This window comes from Silene latifolia, chromosome 1 (genome assembly GCF_048544455.1).
Source record: "Silene latifolia isolate original U9 population chromosome 1, ASM4854445v1, whole genome shotgun sequence".
Classification (NCBI taxonomy): domain Eukaryota; kingdom Viridiplantae; phylum Streptophyta; class Magnoliopsida; order Caryophyllales; family Caryophyllaceae; genus Silene; species Silene latifolia.
In genome coordinates this window covers 42,188,477-42,194,802 of record NC_133526.1, presented here as the reverse complement: position 1 = coordinate 42,194,802, position 6,326 = coordinate 42,188,477, and positions in this window count along the sequence as shown.

The window sequence follows — 6,326 nt, the reverse complement described above, 5'->3', positions numbered from 1 at the left end:
TCTCCAGATCAGTCAGAGGTGGGGTAGATAGAGGGGAATCTTCACCCAGCTTAGATTCGATTGCATCCATTCGGGTCATCATGAGGTTCACGGCCTCAGTGAGCTTGTTGACAGCATCTTCCATTGCTTGACGTCGGGTTTTTGGCGGCCTTTCTACAAGAAAACCCCGTACTGAGTCAATATTTAAAGTAAGGGCCCCTGCACACTTAAGGACACGACCCCAACTTGACTCAAACAAAGACTCGACTTGAGATTGACTAACCAAAGGTTCGACTCATGGTTTGAATTAGACATCGGTTCATTTTAGACTCGACAAAACGACATGACTCAAACTGTCATAACTCGATTCTAAACTGGACTTGGTGTGACTAAACCCGTGATTGGGCTAACATAGCCCATGGGTTCGAGTGAAAACGTCCTAAAGGGCCTAGCTTGGACGTTTTCTGTGGACTATCCTAGACAAAAAGGTCGACCAACATGACTCGAAGCCCAAGAGGTGAGCTTGGGTGACCTAACAAGGTCGTGTTCTAGACTCTTAGAACAAAACAAACCCGGCCTAACACGGCCATGACCTGGACACGACTCGACGCATTTCATGCTTGGTTGAGGTTCGGGAAACATTTGGATTGATTTTGGAAAATGAAGGATTGATTTGAAAATGAGATTTGAAATGGGCAGCATGCCGGCTATAAAAGCTCATTTTGGGCCGAAAATTCTAGTCCTATTTGGGCAGCATTCCGCGTTTTTAAAACCATGCTATTTCAAAAATATGTTGTTCAAAAGTTCGGTTTTGAAAAGGACATGGGAATTTTCGAAAATAAAGACTCGGGAAAACATATTGCACATTGTCATTCTCATGTTATAAGGATGTATGCTCCTAGACATCTCTAAGTCTCGGCAAGTCTTCTACAAGAAGGTCTATGCCCTCCATCCTTTTGCGGTCTTATAGAGCAAGGTGTCTTAAGGTAAAGTACCTAGAAGATCGTCCCCACTCCCAAGAACCACGCGAGGCGAAGTGGAAGCGAGCAATGTGCAGCTTCCTGGCATAGTGGGACGTCGCCCCCCACGCATCACGAAGAAACGCTGGGACGGCCCGGGCAAATCCTTAAGGGTTTATGCATGAATCGTAGCACTATGAGTAATGTTTTACTTTCCAACACTTTCTTTTCAAGTTTCACCTCGGAGGAAAAGACCCTAGAAACACAGTGTAACTAGTCCTCTTTTCCCAGTGAGTCGCCAAAGCGTGGACAAGGCCCTCGGAAGGCTGCGTCCGCGGGATCCACACCGGCATAATCGACTCGAGGTTCTTTCGAATCGAATTAAGACAAATTAGAGTCGCCACCAAGTTTTTTGGGAACTTGGAACCGTTCAAGTCAACTTTACACCTTTCATCGAAAAGCATAAAGCCAATCGACTACGAGTGATTAAAGATAAAGACTTGTACCCTATATCACTCGATTTGAATGACTCTCGTAATCCAATGGTATTTAGACGGATCCACAAACCATAGATCTTGAGTAAGGGGTGAGGGTACGTGTTGGGAAGCCCATAAGGACACCCAACCCCGCCCGTCAATAACGGCCTCTACTAAGTCAAGTGTCGGATTTCAAACAAGGTCATAGCTCTTTGCGATGTATGATATGCAAACGTTGTTTTAACCCTATCATGTGACAACAATTTCTATGTCGTTTTAGATGCAACTAAACTAACTTTGTCAAAGTTGTAATTTAGCATGTGGGTTGATTAATCTAAACAACATACAAACAAAGCAAACAAGGCTTAAGGGGGAATGGGGGAGCCGTTGGGATCTACCTATTACAAACCAGGCATTTCATGCCGACACAACAATAAATAAATTACAACTCGATCTAATTACAATTGCTACAAACAAAACAATACACGACGCAAAACACACGGCCAATTGGCCTTGAAAACCGTGCACATGAGGGTGGCCCACGGCTCACATGACCCACGGTCCTTGGGTCACTCCTCGTAATGCGTGCTCGCCCTTAATCTCATCGAATTAGACATAAGGCTACGCACCAAAGCATGCATTAGCATAAACCGGGCCATGTTGCTTTAGACAACATGCGGTTTACTACGCTTCTACAAACATTGGGAATAACCGTCCAACCAAACAAGACCAAGGCTTTTAGAAATCATTTGACTCGATAAAGGAAAACTAATTACAAACAAATTACAAAACGTGACTCAAAGAAACATAAATTAATTACAAGTGACAAAACAAATAAAGAACGAACGATGCAAAAACAAACGAAACAGGAAAGGCCAAACACACGGCCAACCACGGCTCAACCAACGGCTAAGACAAAGCCAACCTAGTTCCTAAGTTAAATTCATTGGTTAGATCGAATGATTGCGAAAAGGGATAAGAAACAAGTTAGAAAACGAGTTAAAAACGATGTTGATTGATTGTCGCGCAAGGGTGCATTCTACACGGCCTAAAGGGTCTAATTAGGTCAAATTCGCTAATTAATTTAACTCATCGAGTGTCAATAAGGAGGTGCTAATCACGCACTCTTATACTAGCGAGAAATTAGGTGAAAGAGAGAGATGCATTCAATTAATTACAGAATTGTTAGTTGATTTTATAACTTACGTCGAAGCCACCTATCGTGTCTAATTAGGTTATTAAATTAAATTAATGTTATCTAAATACGTCATAGGTTAACAATCAGAGGTTAAACTAACATACAACGGGTCCTAGGGTATGTCGATTTGGCCGAAACAAAAGGGGGTCGAAAGCGAAGAACGAAGTTAGACAATTGTTTTATTTACGCCCTACCTTGAACACGAGGAAATGTAAATGAGACGGGGGTGTACGACCGACAGAAGGAGCGGTTTCTTTTCCCATCTCAAGTCAACGCGGGTGTTCATGGTGGTACTTTAACTCATACTCGGACTAACTAGCTTCATAGTTAATTAAAACAAACGATAAACAAAACGAAAACAAACAAACAAAAAAAGACGATAAAAAAAGGCATAAAAAACGAAATAAAAAGAGAGAAGAGAAGGGGATTTGATGCACCCTCAACCTACATGTATCGTTGACACCGTCTTGGGTCGTAATCGATGGTAGATTTTATCTCGAGAGGCCGTCGTCGACGAAGAATAAAGCAAACACGCGTTTTGGAAAGTTTCTGGACAGCGATTTTAAAACAGTGATATCTCCCTCGTTTCACGACGAAAATTCGATCCGAAAGATGTTTTGGAAACTAGAAAGAGAGGAGAACAAGGATCTTAAAGCAACCCCTTCTCGTTTTGGGTTATTGGGCACGAAAAACGAGCACAAACAGAACTGGATAGACAAGAAGAAACCGCGAAAACAGAGTGTTATTTCACTCTGTTTTTCGAGGGATTTCGTGTACTCTCAAGGGCAATTTGGCTCGTAATTCTTTGTCTAATGTGTAGATGGATGTTATGTGGTTAATTAGGAACAAGAAACTCGAGTTTTTATGGAGTTTTGATGGAGGAACGAAAGGGTTTTCGAAGGAGACACACAAACAGTTTCAGTTTGTGTGTCGGTTTTGTTTAGGGTTTTTGGAGGATGTTTAGGGTTTGTTTCTGAGGTTTAAAGCTTGTAGGTGATGGTTGGATGTATGTAGAACTTAGAGGCATGAATGTATGGTGAAGGGGTGGTATTTATAAGGGTTTAAAATAGGGTAAAAGGGAGGAGGAGGCAGTCGGGCTCAATCCCGTATGGCTGCTGTCCATCGACTTTTGTGAGGGTTTGAGGGGGGTTTTCTTGGTGATTAAGCTAGGATAATATGGGTAGGATACTAGGGTATGGGTTAGGGTTAGGGTTAATGGGTACGGGTCTTGGTAGTGTTTGGAGCGGGTTTGGGCTCGCGAATTGAGCTGCAAAACAGGGCATACGGGATTGGGTTGCGGGCTGCTTGTGAGGGGTTTGGGACGAGAATTTGGGCTGCTTGTGAGGGGGTTCGAACAAGGGTGGATGGGTATTGGTCTAGGTGGGTTAGTGTACTCGAGATTCGTGCCAATTCGTAAAGGAAACGGGCTCAAAAACCGAGCTAAAAACGAGCTCAAAAACAAGTGTTCAAAACGAGTTTTCTTCGCTTTTCAAATCGATTTTTCAAATCAATTAATAAATTGAAATAAATGACTTTTCAAATCAAATATACTCATAAAATGATTTTTCAAATCAAATATTTATTTTATTTTCAATAAAATAAACTTAAGAAAATAAATTCAAAATAAAGCTTTAATTTAAATATCATTTAAACTAAATAAAAATGAATTCACTTAAAAAACACATTAATTTTAAAAATCATTTAAAATAACAAAATGAACTCACTAAAAACATTAATTTAAATATCATTTAAATTAACAGAATGAATTCACTAAAAACGTTAATTTAAATATCATTTAAATTAATAAAATACTTCATCGACGACGCCCATTCTACCTCGTAAAACGAGCTCCAAATAACGACAATGACAACTAAAGAATACATGTGTCCTATCATCATCGGGTGTTTGTCGGGTTCTCTATAAATTCCAATATCGACGGATACGGGTATCTACAGAGCCCCCACTTTGACTGAGGCTTGGACAAGGCGAAAGTCAAAGTATACCCCAGGTCCCTCTCGACCTGAGGATTCTTCGGGTCGTTTATAGTCCATTAGACTTGCGTATATAAGCTCGCCAGCCATAAGAAGAGATCATACCTGAAACTTCGTTGGGGATTGACTCTTGCTTCTGTTGTGTCGAAATATCATCGTTGGTCATCGACCCATAAATTGCATAAATGGTGGGTTGAGCCTTATCCTTAGGCGCCTACGTATCCGTTTCTGACGGAATCAAACCCGCGTCGTAGTTCGGCCACTGCTGACACATGCCCAAAGTTTATCATCTGCTGGCGTTTGTCCAAAATTCATCATCTCATTGGCCTTGCCCAAAGCTTATCATCTGTTTGGCGGTGCCCAAATGGGACGGGACTTTCCAAGGAGGTTGCCGCCACTTTCATCATTTGCTTTCAGCTGCGGAATTCTTCCATTTCATACTCTTGTATTGAATTGAATTTTGAGTGGATGTCATCCCCTTCATCTTGATAATGGTCTCGAAGCCAACGGCCAGAGCCCCGATTTCAGAATGGCTCTAAAGTCGAAGACTTTAGAGCCCCCAGTTGAAGCATATCCTGCTATATTTGAAACGTAGAAAATGTACTAGCAATTATCACATAAGCACATTTGGATCATCGATCTTGAAATTGGATCATTTGAAATACTGGGTCATCGACCCGAAAATTGAATTTGAAAATTTTGAATGATTGGCTCATCGACCCGAAAATTGAATTTGAAATGTTGAAAGATTGGGTCATCGACCCGAAAATTGAATTTGAAAAAGTTTAAATGATTGGGTCATCGACCCGAGAATTGAATTTGAAAATGTTGAAAGATTGGGTCATCGACCCAAAAATTGAATTTGAAAATGTTTAATGATTGGGTCATCGACCCGAAAATTGAATTTGAAAATGTTTAATGATTGGGTCATCGACCCGAAATATGAATTTTGAATTTTTGAATTTCGAAGGATTGGATCATCGACCCACAAGGATTCCACTACTTGGATCATCTATCCACAATTCGCAAAAAGTTTTTGAAATTTTGAAATTTTGAAATTTTTTTGAAATCGAACCTTGACGGGTGAGCACAAAATACGACTCAGACACTCTGTATGACTCGTAAACAACGTGGGCGTAGCCCGCTACCGTAAAACAAAAAAGGAAAATAAAACCCTAAGTGTGCACGGGCTTTAATTCAAATATGGACTTGCTGGGGGTAGAAAGGTAAATTGGCCGTTCTTGGCGCCAAAAGATGGCAAATGGGAATCACAAGGTCGTCGAACTTGGGACGGAGATATCGTATGGGCGTGCTCCCGAGGGCACATGGGAATCAAGATCACTTGGCATTGACAGGGTGGATTAAACTCACGGAGCAACAACGTTGGCTTCGCCCAGACACTAAACACAGATTGATTTTTATGAGAATACTTAGACATCACACATCACTCTTGTTGGGAACATCCTGTCACTCTTCTCCTCGCCTCCTTTCTTTTCAGCGAGTTTTTATCATTTCTTGCCACCGCCTTCTTTCTTTTCAGCGGGCTTTTCATATTTTCCTTCCACGCCTTCTTTCTTTTCAGCGGGTTTTTCATATTTTCTGTTCCCAACACAAACCTACATCTATATGACTCGGCATCTTTGCCTAAACCGTTAGATAAAGCTCATTCCGAGACTTGATACTATTCATTCGAACCTATATCCTCATCCTAGCCTACATCGAG